This window comes from Etheostoma spectabile, chromosome 19 (genome assembly GCF_008692095.1).
Source record: "Etheostoma spectabile isolate EspeVRDwgs_2016 chromosome 19, UIUC_Espe_1.0, whole genome shotgun sequence".
In the NCBI taxonomy this organism is placed as follows: Eukaryota; Metazoa; Chordata; class Actinopteri; order Perciformes; family Percidae; genus Etheostoma; species Etheostoma spectabile.
Window position 1 is genome coordinate 12,219,480 of NC_045751.1, and position 18,578 is coordinate 12,238,057.

Genomic DNA, 18,578 nt, shown 5'->3' on the forward strand with positions numbered 1-18,578 from the left:
TTTGTAAAGTGATGAGTTTCTGGACCCACACAGGCATAGTCATACGCACACACATTCAGAGCACACAAACCAGCTGTGCATGGATTTCATTGGGATAGGGATTTGCTTGCCTACAGGTGTGTCAGTGTGACTTTCTGAATGTGCCACAGTGTGTCAGAGATTACAGAGATGGTTTCTCTGCAGTTCTCTCATCAGCATAATCTTGGTGGTTGTAATCAGAGGTATGATTGCACTACAGGACTCTTGTCTAACGTGGGACAAGGAGACTTGTTGCTGTAGTTTCTGTTCGCTTTTTGGTTTCAACTCTCAAGGAGGGAAACATGCCAACTGCCCACTCACACACTAATCATACATTGCAATGTAACCATACATCATGTGTGCAAACAAACAGCACATGCCTATTTCCGTACTAGCACCTGCCCACACTTCTTTTCATTTCTAACACTAAGTCCTACTAATTTCTCTCCCCTACTGTTAATATCTGAACCCACACTGTAAAGTTGTTCAGTAAGAGAATAATTTTAACAGAAGGTACATGGTAATCATCTTTGCCAAAGACATTTTACATAAAATGCTGCTGAACAAAACAACAGGAAGCCTCCGTATTTAGGGTCACTAAGTCAAGCGAGTGAAGATTCCATTTATTGAGATATCTAACTCAATGCATATTTTTTTTCTCTCTGCTGTCGTGTCTTCACATAACATGATTCAAGACCACCATAGACCAGTGGTTCCACAACACAGGATGGGAAATCCCTCATGGAGTCAACAGAAAAAAATTATGCATTGTTTGTCAATGATTGATAGAAAAGAGTGAAAAACACAAAATGAATTACATTAATTGATATTCGCTTTTTCCAGGGCTTACTAAAGTACTCTGGCTTAGTGTGGGATTTCCGGCGTATAACTATTTCATAAAAATAAAATAAATTAAAAAGTCCACATGGGAATTGTTTGTGATTCGCTGGGTTTAACCAATCATTGTACTTCCACCTACCAATGAAATGAGTTCTAGCCAATCAGATGCAAAGTAGCCCTGCTCTTTGCCAAAAAGCATTAGTGTGGTGTTGTCTCTGTGGTAACGTGGTTAAAAAACTTGAGGCAAAGTTTATCAAGCATGTAGATACAGCTTTAGTTGAAAAAGGAGTTAAAAACAAATGACGCTGGCATGAATACAGGACAAGAGGAAAAGGTTGGAGACGGGAAGCTGTTCAGCACTTAGTGCCTCAAATTGAGGTAGCCGGGTGCTTGCTTCTGGAGCGTATGTTCAAGGAAGATGCTGTACTGCAGCAGCGGTAAGAAAGTGCTTGCTAGTCATTAGATACTGGTCACAAAGCTTTGGTCCTTGCACTGTGATACGAGTATGTTACCGGCAATGACGGGTACTGCTGCTTCTGCGCGACAATGTTAGGGATTAAAAACAATACGTGTATGCACGTTCACAGAGGAACTCTATAGACCAAACTGCCTTAACAAAGCTGTCTGTTTGGAATCAGCACATTTAAACGCACATTTTAGATGACAAGATCACAGCATCATGTTCCAACATTATTATTAGGGGTGTGCAAAAAAATCTATTTACATTCATGAATCAATTCAAGCTCTACCGATTCAAAATTGATTCATAGAATTCCAAAAATTTCATTTTCATTTTTCAGGTTCATTTTTTTCTTTTCGTTTTGTAATTACAATCGTTGAGAATCGTTTTGGAATCGAAAATTAAAGTCAAAGAAAACAAAACGGCGTCACTTGTGATTTACAGTAGGGTGCAGATTCAACATCTTAGTCCTGAAAGTAATTACTTTAAATTGTTGATCATCCCTTGATGATCGTTGATATTCGGCCAGTTGGTAAACGGCTACAATGTGTCATTTTTATAGTATGCTATTTAAATTGATATAATAAAAAAAATGCATAACATGTTGATTAGTCCATTTTAGAGGTACTGGTAAACAAAAAATTTTAACCTTTGGACAGAGCCAGCTGTTTTACCTTGTTATTAAGCTAACTGTTACACAACTCAAAGCCAGCCTTTTGGTATTGGTCATCTGCTCCAGGTAGGCAGGACTGGAGTGTTTCTGTTTTTAAGCCACTGTGGTGTTCACATTGTTGCATGTACTTAGATACATGCTAACGTTAGTAAAATGTCACTCACACTATCAGGTAGTCTCCTGTTTTGGCAAAGAGTGAAAAATGCAGTATACAAATTCTACTACTAAGCTGCAGTAATTAAATTTCAACACCACCACATATAAGAAATTGTATGTACTATTCCTTTGGTCTACATTTGTCCAATTAATATTAATGAATGTGAAAAACTTTTAGCCAGAGGCTAAAGAGCTAATACTCTAATGTAAAATCCAGAGCTCTCTTGGTGAGAATTACTTCAGCATTTACTGTGTACTTCTACTTAAAAATTCAACATTTAAGGTAAGGTTAATCGCTTGGGGAGATTGTACAGGGCAAACTACTTTCTGAACGTTCAGCTCTTAAACAAAAATGCTGAAATTTGTAAGTTTCCAAACTGTTTTTACATACAGTACTGCCTTAGAGTACAGAAAGTAAATTGTGCACCCTGCAAATTAGGGCTGCACAGTCAACTTATAATCACACTTTTGGCTTCCCACGATCAAATTGGCGTGATTGAGCAATATTTTAAATTGGTCATTTCATAGAAATGTTTTTCTTTTTGCAAAGCCCATCTACCGCTCTGTAAACCACTGTCTGATCATGTGCCAGTCAGAGTTGTTCCCTGCACCGCGCAGCTTAGTTTCTAGATATAGACAGTTAAAGAGGACAGAGTAATGTGAGGAAAATTCAACAACAGATAGCAGTCGGTTATACGGTCACAAGGTTTACCAGTTTACTAGTAAACGCAACATTTTGTCCCGTCTGTGTTGGTTTTCGGACAACAGCAGTGACCAGTGCTAGTTAGGGTCTGTTAGCTCACAGGGCTCTAGGGCGTGAGTAATATTTTTCCTAGGTTGCACCGGTATACCTAACATCCTTGCATCCGCTGCCTCTCCACAAATGAAGCAATGTTGTTTATATGGATATGGTTTAATTTTGCGTTACATTACCCTTTTCTTCTGTAAAGCCGTGCCTGTGTTGGATCTCTCCTCTTACTCTACGCACAGCCCCGCCCCCATTCACTCCCTCACATCTCCCCAGCAACACGGAGAGACACAGCGGCCACCGGTCCACACTTTTACATGTCTCCACAGTTTTAATTGTTATTAACACAGCTGTATATTATTAAGCATGAGAGGAAAACCTGTATTTATACCAGTGGTTCCGCTGGTAACTCTGGTGAGACGGAGCCTGTTGGACCTGCAAGAGATGCGACCAATGGCCAGAATATCATAGTTCATAAAAATGCAGCGCAGTGACGATACAGACATTTCCTACACACGGTGTGTGTAACTCCGCTGACCCGCCATTCGACCAGTACTGGACCCATTCAAAATGAGTCAGCCGTCGCTTTGTGAGTAGCACGTTTCCATAATCGTGCAGCCCTACTGCAAATGTACCTTAATGTGTATGTGTGTATGCAATGTTAGCCTAAGGAAAAGGACTTTCCTCTCACTGAGCCCTGCTTCCTTTCAGGTGTGAAGAGAAGTAGATAACTAAGATTCAGGCACAGTATTTTTTGAAAAACACCACAATGTTTTAGAATTTATACTTTACAGGTCAAGAGTATTAATCTATGATTTCTTTATAACAAAGGAAACTGTACAGTATACTTACACTTACAGACATTTGGCCTTTTATTTAGCCATTGCTGTGGTTTTGAGTGAGTATTTAAGAGTCAAATAACTAATTGCTGGTCTAAGTGGGCACTCGCATCGCCTGCATTGGCCGTCAGAAGGTGCAGCAAAAACAAAAAAACAGTCTCTCCGTTCATTTTGAATGGGGGTAGTGCATTCTGGCTGTGGCGCGGTTTGCGCAGGAGGGACATGCAAAAAAACAAAAGTTGAGACCGACTTTACTCAACGCTGTGTCACTTTGCGTTGGCTAATCATGCAACAGTCTACTTGCACTTCATTTGGGGGGGTAAAGAACACAACAGGACATCATACAAATTTACCGTTTCAGTAACACTCCCACACACACGCAATACCCTGCTTATTTTGGTCTGAATGGGCCATAACAAAGACAGAGACTAGATGTGTGGTCCTGAAAGGATTATTGAAAACAGACATGCTAAGCTGGCTCAACTGAAGGAGTTGACTGATTTGGGAGGATGAATCAGGCAAATGTACACTTCTGACACCATAATTAAAAAAGTAATATTCAACTAACATTTTGTCACCACAATATGTTTTAACCACTAAGCTATACTGCATCGTTGCCCCTTTTTGCCACTTTAAAAGGAAAACAAGCAAAAGAATTCTATTACTCCATCTTCTTATGTCCTCTGGGCCCTGCAAGTATAGCAATTGGCACTTTTCCCATGCTCTCACACCACAGGTCCTTTTTCTCCCGCAGTGAAAAACAAATTTCCAACTGATAAAATTGTAGCGCGAAAAGATGACACTGACAGTGCAACACCGCATGGACAGACAAGATAAGATTGGATTTTGAAGTGTGTCTATTTTGGCTGTTATAGAGGTACTTAAAGTGGCCAAAAAAGACAAAGAAAGACTCACATTACAGTAATAATTTTCCTTTTAGACAAATTTCCTGCCAGCCAGGTTCTGGTCGGGCCAATCACAGCCGTTTATCCCATATGGGGCTAGTTTCAGACAATAGTACCCTAAATACACGATGATATCATTTGTGACTTGTGCACCAATGTGCCGGGGACACTACAGCAAGCATAAGCCATGAACATGGCTTAGTAAAGAGGATGTGGAACTTTTCTGTAGTTGAAATACTATTTTCAAACTCTGATAGTAAAACCGGCAACCCTTGTTCACAGACAAATTGATGCTGCACTATCACAGCTAATCTCTGCATGCTGTAGTCTGTTCACATTTGTCTGTTGCTTATCGCTACATCCCAAGATTATTATAGTTTTGTATTTTTCACTAGTTTTTATTTTTATTTTGTTACGACTTTTTGTTTTCAAATTCAGTTTAGTTTTACTTGTTAATTTTTGTTTTTTTTGTAATATGGGTTATTTGTCAGGGGCAAGATTCAAAAAGTTCAGAAAAAGTATTGTGTAATAATAACTCAACAAAAACATCATACAATTTTAAAAATATGCTTTCACAATGTATTCAACAATAACACCAGTACCCAAAAATGTATATATCATGAGCACAAATATATAAACAGTCTAGACAAGATGCTGCAGTAAGTACACAATTTGTAAGTGACGTGTTCCAGGAAAAAACCTAAATAGCCAATAGATTAAAGAAGACATACACAAACAGGTGTTTTTAACTGGTTTAAGTAAAGTGGTAAAGTCTTTTGAAGTTGTTTGACTCACACAGTTGTATATTCGGTACCGCCATGATGCCATACGAGAGGCATGGACTACGTTGTGTTTACGTTTGTGTGTTTGATTCCAGTCCAAAAATATATACGTCTATGGCATAGACTGTTTAAAAAAGGTCTATGGTGGGAAATGTCAACTCAGAAAGAAATAACGTTGTTTGCTCTATGACAGAGACAAAAACTATGGTCATTTACTCAATTATTTTATATAAGTTAGTTTTGCAAACAGACATTACATTTTTAGTTAGTTATCTTTTTTATGCCATGTTTTTATTTTTATTTCAATTAACAATGTTTTTTCCCCACCTACTTTTAGTTATTTCCTTCATTTTTGTTAACAATTATAACCTTGACACAGACACAACAGATATTCAGGGAGGCATAGTTGTTCAACATTGCATACAGCCGTAGAGCCAGACCACTAGCATGCCTATAGCGGTCCCCAACGGTCCCACTCTAAGGAAGGGTGGAAAGTAGGCTGTCATAGAGAGGGGGCAGATGCAATATCATTTAAATCCAGGGATTACCACGTAAATAGTCAGACCTTCTCCTGGAAGGCAGTCATACTGTAGTGTTGCATTCAGTCATTCACCTGAAACAAGAGAATTTTCCACACAGTTTGCCAATCACTAGTGGGTGTGAATGTTGGATGGCAGCTTTTGGAAATCTGTCCAAAAGGAGTGGGGGTAGGGGATTTCCGAAGCTACAGTATTTGACCGTCCGACAAGCAGTTCTGACCGAGAATACTGGCAGCTTTTGAGCTAATTTGCAGTCAACCTACAGATAAAGTCTTTAGATGCCTGGAAATACACAATTTGTAACTATGAGCAGGAGAGTGTGTATCCTCTCTTGAGTCTTTCAGCCATTTAGTGGAGCTAACCATGAGTGTTCTAGTAACAGAGAGCCCCCTGCATGCTAAAACACGACATCCTCCACAATTAGCATGAATATAAGATCCACCATGATGAGATGACTTATTGCCAACAACACATGCTAATGATAATTGTAATAGCGACAATCATTTCCCTAACACTCTCCCCTCTCATTTGCATTCTCTGCTTGCCTCTTCCCTTCTCTACTGTCTGTCTTTTGGCTCTTTTGCTTTTTCTTTGTTATTTTGTCTTTGTGCTTCACTGTATTTAAAAAAACCCACTTGATTCCTTGTCTCTCTCTGTGCTTTTGAAAAACTTTATTTATTCCCTGTCTCTCTATGTTTCTGTCCCCATCTCGCCCTTAAACTTCTCATTCCTGTTGTTTTCATTATTACTTCCCTCGGCACAAAACTGCCAGCCAGACAACAAATCAACATCTCTTTAACTTTAGCACCACTTAACTCGTATTGTGCTTATTCTGCGGCTTGTTTTGTTGTGGGAGATGGATACAGGGTGTGATAAAGTGATACAGCGCTGCAGTGTGTGGGTTGGCTGGTTTAGACAGGGACCTAAATCAGTGTTATTGTGCTTTGCGTGGCCGGGTTGTTATGAAATACAGCTGTCAAGTTGCTGTAACTCAGCCGAATTTCCACGGAGACCCGACATTACACTCAGTCATGGAGGAAATCATGATTTGTTAACTGCTTGTTAGTCATAAATAAAACCCTAACACATGTAATGCATTGTTAATTGCTCAACTTATGAGAGACTGAGGGAAGCTGAGGGATGCTAAGTGTTCATCATTCTGTATTAGAGGGAAGTTTCAACATCAAGGGAGGTGATACTTTTTGTGTTGATAACAAAGTGCTTCTGTGGTCTGTCAGGTACAGGAGTTGGTTCTGTAATACAACGTATACTGATGTTACCAGTTTATTGGGTACACATTTAAGTCTATTGCAATCCAATACAATAGACCCTGTATCACCATTTTTGAGGCCGCTGTTGGTGATGTTGAACTGCCCTTGCTGAATGTAAATGAGATTTTTGTCTGTTTTCACCAGCCCTTGTGAAATATCAGAGGTGGGATTTTGGCTGCAGGTGAGATCTTATCTCCAAAATGTGTGGACCTAAAATTGGCCACAAACTGGATATTGTGAGATAACAACTGTTAATGTAAACATGTAAATTTTCCTGCCAGCTTAGACTTAGACTGAGTGAAAATAAATAGAAAATGAATAGACTTGCTACGCCTCTCACCCACAAATAATAATTGGAATATTGTGTAGGAAAAATAGATCTGATCTCAGATACAGAATTTACACTAATGTGTCTTGTGGTCAGTCATTTGCTTTGATCTGGCACATATCAAAAGTGAAAGCTCAGTAACTAAATTCCATCTCTACTCAGGCCACTAAAACAGAATTAACAATTGAGTTGAGACAGAGGGGCTTCATAACTGGCTATTTATCATGAACATCTAAGACAACTCTAACAGGAGGGGAGAGGACAGTCATACCACAGCCGGGAAGCCAACAGCACTGGAAGTATTCTGTCTGTCAAAAGGATAAAACAATCCACACTTGAAATAAAAACACCACACTTTTCAATATTCCACCCCAAACCATGTCATCATCAAAAGCGAGTGGACTCCCCAGCACACCGACCATCCCTGTGAAAAGTACAATAAAAAAAAAACGAAATGATATCCATTGGAATCTTTTTTTAATTTTTTTTATCGTAATCGTTTGGAAAAGTTTGTTTTGAATCTGATCACCGGTTCTAAATTTAACACGTTGAAGTTTCCGTAGCGACCACCGCACTTCCAGGCACTCGTTGTGTTGCAGCCCAACAAGCAGCAGTTTTACGTTGAAAAAACCCGGTAAGATCGATAAGAACCCAGAATCGAAAGGAAGAATCAAAATTGGAAATAGAACTGTTAAAACGAGGCCCAACCCTATACCCCAGGGGGTATGCACGCCTACATTACCTGATCAATAAAATACAAGCATTTCTTTGAAGCATCATGGTTTGGTTCACTAGAGCCACAAGGATACCACTCAAAGTCCAGCAACATAGAGGCAGCAGCAGTCTCAGGAGTGTGGAGGTGGCCTGCAGTCTGCGCACCTGCTCCCCATGATCAGTTTTAGCCTCTCGCCTGATTGGCTTCTGCCCCTCCAAGTCATAGTGTCCCACTGCTATTCTTGGCTGTAAAGGTTAGGTATCATAATACCTTTAGACCATCCTGTACACTGCATTTTGCCAGTGGTTTAGGATCGCTACATACTATTAGTAGCACCTGTGTGAGCCATTGCTTTCCAATGGAGGGAGCAAAAAAGCTGTCGCTCACGCCATAACTTTGGATTTAAGACTCGCCGCTGCACTTAAAGTTCAATCAGTTTTAACTGTGACCGTGGTCAACACTGCAGTTCACAAACGATGAATTGAGGAGTGGTGACGTAACCTGCCCTGTAAAAGGCTTGATGTAATCAAACCTTTCTCGATTGTCATGTAGTTTTACCTGCCTCGTTCTTTGGGATATTATTACTAATGTCTTTTTTTTGTTCCAAAGTCACAAAAGGTCTTTGCTTGGCTTGTTGTGTTGTCTTTCAAATGTCCTTGCAGTTTTCTTCTAACTGGCCCAGGTTAGCAATGTAAAATGAGAACATTTAAAAGAATTGCCCTTTGTACAGTACAGCACTTTGTACTGCACACCATCTATTTGTTTCCTTATTTCTTCTCCAGTCAGAACAGCAAACACTCTCACCGTAAGTAATAGGGTAAACAGCTCAGCCCAGTACAGTAGGAAGAAATAATAAAAAAAAAAAACAATGTTCAAAACTAAGAAATCCAGGCTTTGCTAAACTCCAATGTCAATGTTTTGTCTGGAAATGGGGTTTATAAATATTTGTAACAATCTGAAAATATTTTGTGTACCCAAGGACTCCGCACTTACTGTTACTGTATCCAGTCTCTCACAAACTGCAGAAAAAAAAAATCCTTTTGCATCTTATTTAATAATTGTCCTCACTTCTCTCTTACATGATTATTGCACATTGTTATTTAATGATTACATGGTCATGGACTGAATAGCCTTTCTGCCCCGTCTCCACGTGTTGTCCATGCCTGTTGACACCTTAGATCGCAATCTCTTTTTGAAATTGAATATATTGTCAGCCGGACTCAAATTTTCCAGTGTGTAAGCTTTTGACTGCACTTTTGCTCTGAAGTGGTCCTCGAGGACACAGAAGACAACCGACTACTTCTCTCTAGTAATGGAATCTTTCTCCCTCTCTCGCCAGACTCAACCCCCCTCTCGCTCACTCTCACTGTTGTCTGATGATGTCTCTTTCCTCTCCCTTTTTTTCTCTCAAGTCATCAACCACCGACTGCACTAAGTTGTCCTCCTCACCACTCTTTTCTCCCCACTCATCTCCCCTCCTCCCTAGAACCGCTCCATCACTGTCACCCTCTGCTCTACTTCGCTGGACAACAGCCATCAATGCACACACACGCACACGCACACACACACACACACACACACACACACGTATGAGCATGCGCACGCTCTTTCTCTTATTCGCATGCACGGCGCAATATCATTTTTCTTTTTCTCCTGCAGTCACTCTCCCGCGTCTCTCACACACAAAGTGCCCATCGTTGTCTCTCTCTGTCAATGTTGTGGAACGCCTCGACTCGCTTTGGGATGCCTGGACACATCCATCACTGTGGGGCGAGACTTGGATATGTTACGTCAACTCCTCTCCAGCATATTGCTGCATTTGTGTGTGTGTGTGTGTGCATTTCATTTTTTTTTTCAGACATTTCCATTGTGTGTTCATGTGCATCCGTAGGTCAATGTGCACATACAGTCTATATATTGTGTCTGGATTTGCGTGTGTCCCATCCTGAGAAACGCTTTTGGAAATAATTGCTGCAGAGGGTTGATGGATGGGAGGTAAGATTGGAGGGTCATAAAGTCACTGCTTCCATCATCATATACCATCATGACATACTGTAAAGCAGATATTCATGTGGTGTATAGATGTTTTAGAGGATGGATTTGCATTAAACCTGCATTTAAAAAAGTGTGGCCAATTGGGGGCACCATTAGAAGCTGTTAAAGCAACACTGACATTTCATCATTTGATAAAGTTGTCATGGTGAATGTGTTAGCAAATTGTTTCCTATTTACAATTCCAGCAGACACAGTCCATCATAACACTTTTTGTTACAATCAGGGTTTTACTGGCCCCTTGTGTATTTTTGCTTACCTGGGAAAAAACACTTTTACAAATTGTTAATTTCTTAATTTAATATACATTGTAATGATTCATCGGTCAGTTTAGTTGGATTTTCATTCTCATAATTCATAGTCATTATTAGGGATGAGCGAGTACAGCATTATCTGTATCTGTTTACCACAAGAATTATATGTATCCGTATCCGTACTCGGACTGGGCGGGGCCTAACCCGGAAGTGGTCAGATTTAACCAGGAAGTGGGTCGGGTTCTCTTGAAATGTGCGGGGCTTTAACCGGTATGTTATTTAAGCATGCAATTGATATGAGTTGATCAAAAATTGTTATATTTATTGCTGATTTGAAAACTATTTACATGACAGCAAACGAGCTTCAGATCAATGGTGTTTGTCATGGTAACAAACAAACTATGTACAGAACAGAAGGTATTGTGTGTGTGTTGTGTGTGTGTGTTTTTGTGTGTGTGTGTTGGTGTGTTGTGTGTGTGTGTGTGTGTGTGTGTGTGTGTGTGTGTGAGTGAGTGAGAGAGAGACACAAAAGAGAGAGGGGGCGGGGCGGGGGGCGGGGGGCAGCTGACAGTAAAAAAAAAAAAATCTCCAATGGCAGAGACGCAACGGGAGTTGCATTTAAACCAATCAGCATGTCTGAAACCCACGTTCCCCAGAAATCTACTGGTTACTATGTATGTACTACAAACCGAAGTTAAAAACAACCTAAAGCTGAAGAAACCCTAAACGTTAGCCGCAGACCCGATTGACTGATGGAGCGGGAGCGGGAGCGGGAGAGAGAGAGAGACAGAGAGACAGAGAGAGAGAGACAGAGAGAGAGAGAGCGCACGCGCTCGCATTTCTCCATGTTCTGTGTGTGTGTGTGATTGATCCGAGCGTGTTTGTAGGCGGGGGGGGGGGGCGCTGTGATTATCACAGAACGCTGCGCGGCCAGTTGAGGAGTCGTATTCAATCAGAGTACGGATATTAACTCATATTACTCGTATAATACTTGTACTTGGCAAAAGTGCCTTATCCGTACAGGATACTCGTTTCAGCCGGATACTCGGATCACCCCTAGTCATTATACAGTAATGATTGTTTTAATTTACATTGAAAGGCCAGAGTGAGGCTATAGTTTCACTGCTGCCTCACTCACTCTTCGTAAACTCCCAATGTTGATGACTGTCATCATGAATCAACATTGTGTATTTTGGTTAAAAAAGAGCAATCAGTGATAACATTTCTGATCTGGTTTTGGTATATTGTTCTTAAATTAAGCAACAGTTTATTTGTCACAATGTTATGAAGAGGAGAAGACATTCTGATCAGGCAAATATCATTTATTTAAACTAAAATTATTTTAGTCAAACAACTGCCATCTGGTAAAGAGTGTGTTTCCTTTACGTGTTCATATTGTAGTAACCTGAATATTTCCCAGCCATGTTTACTGGAATTTTTTAAGTGTTCATTTTGAAATTATTGTAAAAATTCTGACAGCGTTTCAACAGTGGAAGGTGACTCTGCAGTTGGCTAACTTTAGCTAGTGATTATTAGCGCACCCCGCGGTCCCTCCACTTCACTCCCAGCCTCTAGGAGACTACTTGCCCGGAAGGAGAGCGGACAGCAGCTCCGACCTGGCTGGGTGCGAGTTGCTGCCGAAACTCACACCCAGACAGGTCGGAGCTGCTGTCCGGTAGAGGCGGAGGGGCCACGATGTATGCTAATATCACTAGCTATCTCCCAGCGAAGCAGAAGAACAGGCGGCAGCTCGGGTCTGGCTGGGTTTGTGTTGCCACTATTGAAGGTCCAAAGCATGTGTGAACTCTTTGTGGCGGGTTGTTTGTTGACATTAACGGACGTTTCTAATCAACGTTATAACACAATCACAGGAAATTACAAAGAACTGACTTGTGACTTTGGCACAAACAATATCACAGGCTGCATATGTCAAACTCGGCTCCACTACCATTTTAGTTTTTCAATCAAATTCCAGTTTACAATCCAAATGATATTCTTAGAGGATTATTGCATTTCCACTGAATAGCATTTTTCCCTGGTTTTTTGTTTATGAAAACTGAGGTTTGTATAGAAGAGCTGCTACTTTTTCTTCATATATCCCGTGCCCTTCTCAGGAGTGAGAGATACATGAATACCTTGGGCCTCTGCAAAATTACAAAATTACACGTTTTCCACCTGCCTCAGCTACTGTCAGAACAGTTATCACTGTTTTGTCCAGATATTTTGTGCTGCTTTTGGATGTCATAAATAGGTTTCTACTTTCGAGTGTTTTTATAAAGAAATCAATCAGTGTTATTATCTGTACTGTCTGAGATTGTCTCACATCTTGATAACTTATAAACAATGCCGTTAATAAGCAATAGAAGTGAGCAATAAAATCTACCACCAAAGTGGCTCTAGGATACAGTTCACACAGACTCAGCACAAACATTGCATTTTTACTTGAATATGTGATATGTGTATTAAATACTTACCATTTGTGCTTTAGAGTGTTGTTAACAATAATTCTCCCTTTAACGTCCTCTTTACAACCAGTGAAATGAATGTCAATATAATAATATAAGGCACTAAGGCACTGTACACACTTTTCTTTAAAATTCTTAATAGAAACATTGCAACATTTTACCATAGTTGTTTTCCAACAAGTGTACCTGTCTTCACTGCCTTAAGATGTTGCACATGCACGTCATGCTTTAGACTCCAACATCACACCACCCATTGTTTTCTATGCCACCTCTCCTGTAGCACCATGCCTTTTTAAAATAGCAGATAATGAATAATGTGTCAGGTAAAGTAGCACAGAGAGCTACACTTCACTGTGAGCCACAGGGCCAGACAGTTATAAATATATACGTTCATTCCTACTTCAATTACTCAGTGCTGTAAAAACGGCATGTCAGCTAATGGGGAGAACGCTAATTAATGAGACAGAAAAGGTAAAAAGAATGAGATACAAGTAAAAAAAAATAGTGAGGGAAAAGTTATATATCAAAAGACAAAGAGAAGGAGGCAGAGAATGCATTTCTCTTCATGCACTGCAATCTCAGTCCCTAACAGTAAGTGATCCAGACAGCAAGTCGTTTAAAAAGCTATTAGAAATGTTTCAAATCTCCTTGGAGAACATGCAACAGAAAATGGGAAATGCATAATGGAACAAGATGTATCTAATCACGCCAACAGTCAACAGTTGAGCAGAAGCATTGCTTCTCCTGTAAGGAGCGTAACTGCCTACCCTTTCTACCCCACTCCAGTCCCTGCCTTTTTAATCTTGCTGAGTGATTTTGAAATGCTGATTTGAATGTTGGTCAGCAGCTTTAGGTAAGGTCTTCACTTTTCCCTGACCTCACCATCCCTCCGTAGGTCTCTGGTGGGTACAATACATCTTAATAGATCAGCTTGGCTGGTATTGAATTATATCCAAAGACTCCTAGATGTTTTTAAATAGGGGCAGTAGCCAAATGTACTACCAAGTTTTCGCTAGAAGTTATTAGTCTGTTGAACCACCAAGAAGCTCTGCTAGAAGGTTGATACCATAAATAAAGAATATTGTCTCTTTTTCAGTCCTGTTGATCCTTATTTAAAAGCCTTCATTGTGAAATAGTGTAAATGTGTCTTCCCTATCAAAACAGTATTTCTTAAAGATTATATCAAAAGAAAAGGTGGGCCACAGGAAGGTTAAACCAGGACCTCAAATAACTGTGTGAGAGCTGCTATCTAGTGTAAATGCCCTGTTATCCTCCAGTAGAGCTCCATGGTGCTGACAGTTGTGGTTACTGAGAAATGTGTGAGGCAACTACAAAGCCTCTACACAGAGGAAGCTGAATAAAGTTTTTTTTTTCACACCTCAGCTGTTTGGCCCTTTTAACCAAACCTTTGAGTGTTTTGTTGGATAGTCTGTGGTTTTGGGTGGTTTGAAAGTTCGTTTGAACTCTGGTGCAGACCAAAAAAACATGGTTTGCTTCCAAGTGCACCAGAGACAACAAGGTTATTATTATCAACCATAACCATGATCTTTCCCTAACCCTATTGGATTTGCCGAGCACTGATGAGATCTTAAAAAATTGTGATTTTGCTGAATTGTTCAAAATCATTATTTTTGCCTACAATAGGGTTGTTTGATCAAGAACACATGCAAAATATTTAGTAGTACTGTATAATAAAGATTCTGGAGTTGAGGAGTGGAGCTGAACATTACGAACATCTAAAGGGCAGCTGTGGCTTAGGAGGTACAACGGGTCGTCCTTAAACTGTGTGTGTGTGTGTGTGTGTGTGTGTGTGTGTGTGTGTCTTGGCTTCTTGTGTACCCAATTAACTTGGAGATTGGAATTTGGAGCAGTTTGGACAGCGTTGGCTATTAAACAGTGAATAAAACTAAAAGGCTGCAGAAAAAAGGTTGAGGAAAAAAACGCTCCCATAATGTTGGTTCTTTCATCACAATAAAAGCCATCTTCTGGTGAAAGCTTCAAGTAGCAATACCACAGGCCAAGCAATTGGCCCATTCCAAACAGGCATATTTTGAACGGGCATTATACTAGTGCACTTAAAAACTCAATTAAGAAGGCATGTGTTAATCTTAATCTCCTGACCACTGACACAGATCAGGCATGACTAAACATTTTCACATGCTTCCCAGGTACTGTGTACATTGGCCTGTGGCTGTAAACGCTCATTGATATCACACTGAAAGTATATAACACATAAAAGCAGGTTCAGAGACAGTGGGTGGTTACAATCGCACCCTGTTCAGAATCATATATTCTGCTCCAGGATGTGGAACCACCCTTTACGCTCTTCATTGTCATTTTATTGTGGATGCAGCTGTTTAAAATCTGTGGCAATAACAGAAATCTAGGTGGCTCCGACTGCTAGTCAAGTCTGAACCGTGATAACGTCTCTCTCTTTCCCCCTCGTTGCTCCTTTCTCTCCTAATCTCCTCCTTGCTGTCTGGCTGGCCATTAAGTGGCGGTTTCTCTTTCCGTTTGAGCTCCCTACAGGGATTGGCAACAGTGGCGATGGACCCTACTATGAAATGGTGGGAAATTGCTTTCTGCTTTTCTCCAACGTTTGCAAGCTGAGCAATTTGCACCCAGGTGTCCCCTACCTTCCACTTGACACAGGGTGAGAATACTGAATTTACAAAAAGAGGAGCGAGGGAGAAAGAAAGAGGGAGAAGGGAAGAAGGAAGATATACCTGTGAAAGAAGAAGAGGCGGGAGGCTGAGAGTGTGTATTTTCTTGAAATCCTCAGATGGCAACTGTCTTGCTTCCTATGTCTCCATCCATTTATGCATCCGTATACTGTACATCCATTCCCTCATTTACCAGATTTCCTTCATTCCGGCTCATTTCCCCTGACACACACTTGGTGTTTATCCTCAAGTGTGAAACAACCTCAATGATGTTGCCCAAACAGTCTGTCACCAGCATCGAATCCCTGGACAGCGTTCGAAAACACCTGTCAGTAATCATAAGTCATTCTTTTGTGGATTGTCTTATTTTGTGGTGTGAATTCATGGGTACATTATTGCTTCCAAGGGACCCACAAAATCAGCCCAGTCTCATGGCAATTCGTGAAATTGTCATGGTATTTAATCTGTTGATTGGTGTACACATCACATTAATGTCGTTATTTTCGTGTGTTGATTATCAATTTTAAAGTAAATGTTTCAATGGCAAGCCTATTTTGTGATCACAGAAGGATTAGAGTAGCGATTAGTATTGAAAAGCCTAAAATCTGCGCAGGGAGATTGGTTGGGGTGGCGGAGGGGTCAGGCAACGCAGGACTTTCACCCCGGAGACCGGGGATCATGTTCCGCATGTTGCTGTTCCTTTTCCGTTTAATTTCCCTAACTACAACGTCTCGTTGTTGTGGCCAGCGTTTGGCGTTTCATTTACCCGTAGTTTTGTGCCACAGAGACCGTGGATCGTGTCCGTGCGCCTGGGGATTGCATCCCACGTGTGGCAGGCACGGCATCATCACTTTTCAACAGGCCCACCCACACATTTTCATTAAAAATAATAATAATAATATATTTTAATGATACAGAATTATTAAAAAATGAAAAATTATCTCATAATTTGTGCTAAAATAGGCTAAATCTTAAATAGTTTTTAACTTAATTTAAAAAAAGTTGTTTGTCTATTAAGTGACAGTGATCTGCGCAACATTTCCAACGCGCTAATAGACTGCCAGCTTCGTGAACTGAACACTCGATTCCACATTGACACCTATGGCCTCATGGCATCTGCAGCAATCCTGATGTCTCCTAGCCTTCATACAAATGACACCACCTGCTCGGCCACTCTCAACGATGCAGGGAAGCGCTTCAACATAACCGTGTCAGAGTCGGAGCTCTCAGTGTTTGTGCAACTCAGAGAGGAAGAACAAAAGAGGAGAACATCTCAAAAGTCTTGTTGAAGTGATGGACATTTGCAATTAGGACGTTTTCCCAAATATCAATGCTTTCCTAAAAGCTCTGATAACACTGCCGATGACTTCCTGTACAGTTGAACGCGTCTTTTCCAGTGTCAACCGGATTAAAACATCAATTAGGAGTACCATGCTTACATCTCGCCTCATGTCTCTGTGTCTGTTGACATGTGAAAGAGAGCTTACAGTTACTCTCGACTTTGATGAAATCATGACATTTTCAAGAGCAAACCCCGCCGACTACTGCTGTAATTTGTGTGTGTGTGTGTGTGTGTGTGTGTGTGTGTGTGTGTGTGTGTGTGTGTGTGTGTGTGTGTGTGGTGTGTGTGTGTGTGTGTGCGAGGCGACCTAAAAACATGCGATGAATTCGTAGGCTACATGTTGAAAGTTAGTAACATAGCAGAGAGAAAAAGAGGAAATGAGTTGTTCCCTGTTCGCTTCTTCTAGGCCTATTTTGAGCGAGTTTAATTGTGTACCACGAGTGGATAAGAGTAAGGTATGTGAAGGCTACTCTGTCTGCATTGAGATATATTAAAATAATCGATTCATAACCCGTTACAAATTTACAGGCGCATTTCTATTTCTATATCAGCTTATTACTGTTGTTCTTTTTCCCTCATGGGTTCCCCTTGTTATGGGCGCTGTGTCTGTTGTTAATGTGATTTATTTCCTTTTGTTAAATATGGTTATAACATGAATCACACTAAAGTAACAGTTTGTCTCTTTCGGAAATAACTTGAGTCTCGTTTTACACGACAGATGACGTCAATGAACAAGTTCTGTGCCCGAGTAATGAATGAAACTGTCGGGCAGTGTTGTTGATCTGTAGTGTAACGTTTGTACAACATACAAACAATTAAACAGAATTGTGAAATATTCGGTCTCCTATTATACGAGCAGAACAAAATTATGTTTTGGAGAAATATTAAATGCCTGACCACTGTTACAGTAGGTCTATGGAGCTTTGCGTAATAGCGCAGCCAGGTATGGTGCGTAATGGAGATTCCAAAGCGCTCCTCTCTGGGCAGAACCAAGGAGAGCGGTCGCGGATAGGGTCGTCCTATACAACGAAACGTTTGTACAATGTTTTTTTACAACGTATTTAAAGAGCATCAAGCTTTTGAAATCTCTATTATGTTAGCACAGATAATATAACAGTATATTAGTCATTTGTATTAGGTTAAACAGTGATTTGATAACATGTTTTAATTTAAGGCCCACACAAAATTGGTCTGGCCCATCCAAAACTGGAATCCTGGCGCCGTGCCTGACGTGTGGTGGTCTGTCCCGTTGATGTGGCCGGCGTGTGGTGCTTGATTTTCCCGTTGTTGCGTTCCCTAGAGGCTGTAGATCGTGTCCTGGCACAAGTTTTAGTCACAGTCCCGTGTGTGGCGTTTGAATTCCCTGTTTTTGCATCCCCCAGAGCAGCCCAGTGTCATGGCAGTTTGTGAAATGGTCACGTTTAAAAATCGTGACATGTACACGGAATAGTAAATTAAATTACGTGACCATTTCACAAACTGGCGTGAGACCGGGTTGCACAATATCAGCCTTCCTTTAACTGTTCAT

The 18,578-nt window shown here is 40.6% G+C and overlaps 1 long non-coding RNA gene across 1 annotated transcript; it reads left to right on the forward strand.

Moving 5' to 3' along the window:
- Positions 1 to 895: 895 nt before the first annotated feature.
- LOC116669404 (uncharacterized) lies at positions 896 to 17,972 on the forward strand. Its single transcript, XR_004326772.1, has 3 exons — positions 896 to 1,244; positions 3,727 to 3,732; positions 17,962 to 17,972. It is a non-coding gene; the product is annotated as an uncharacterized LOC116669404 (long non-coding RNA).
- Positions 17,973 to 18,578: the final 606 nt, after the last annotated feature.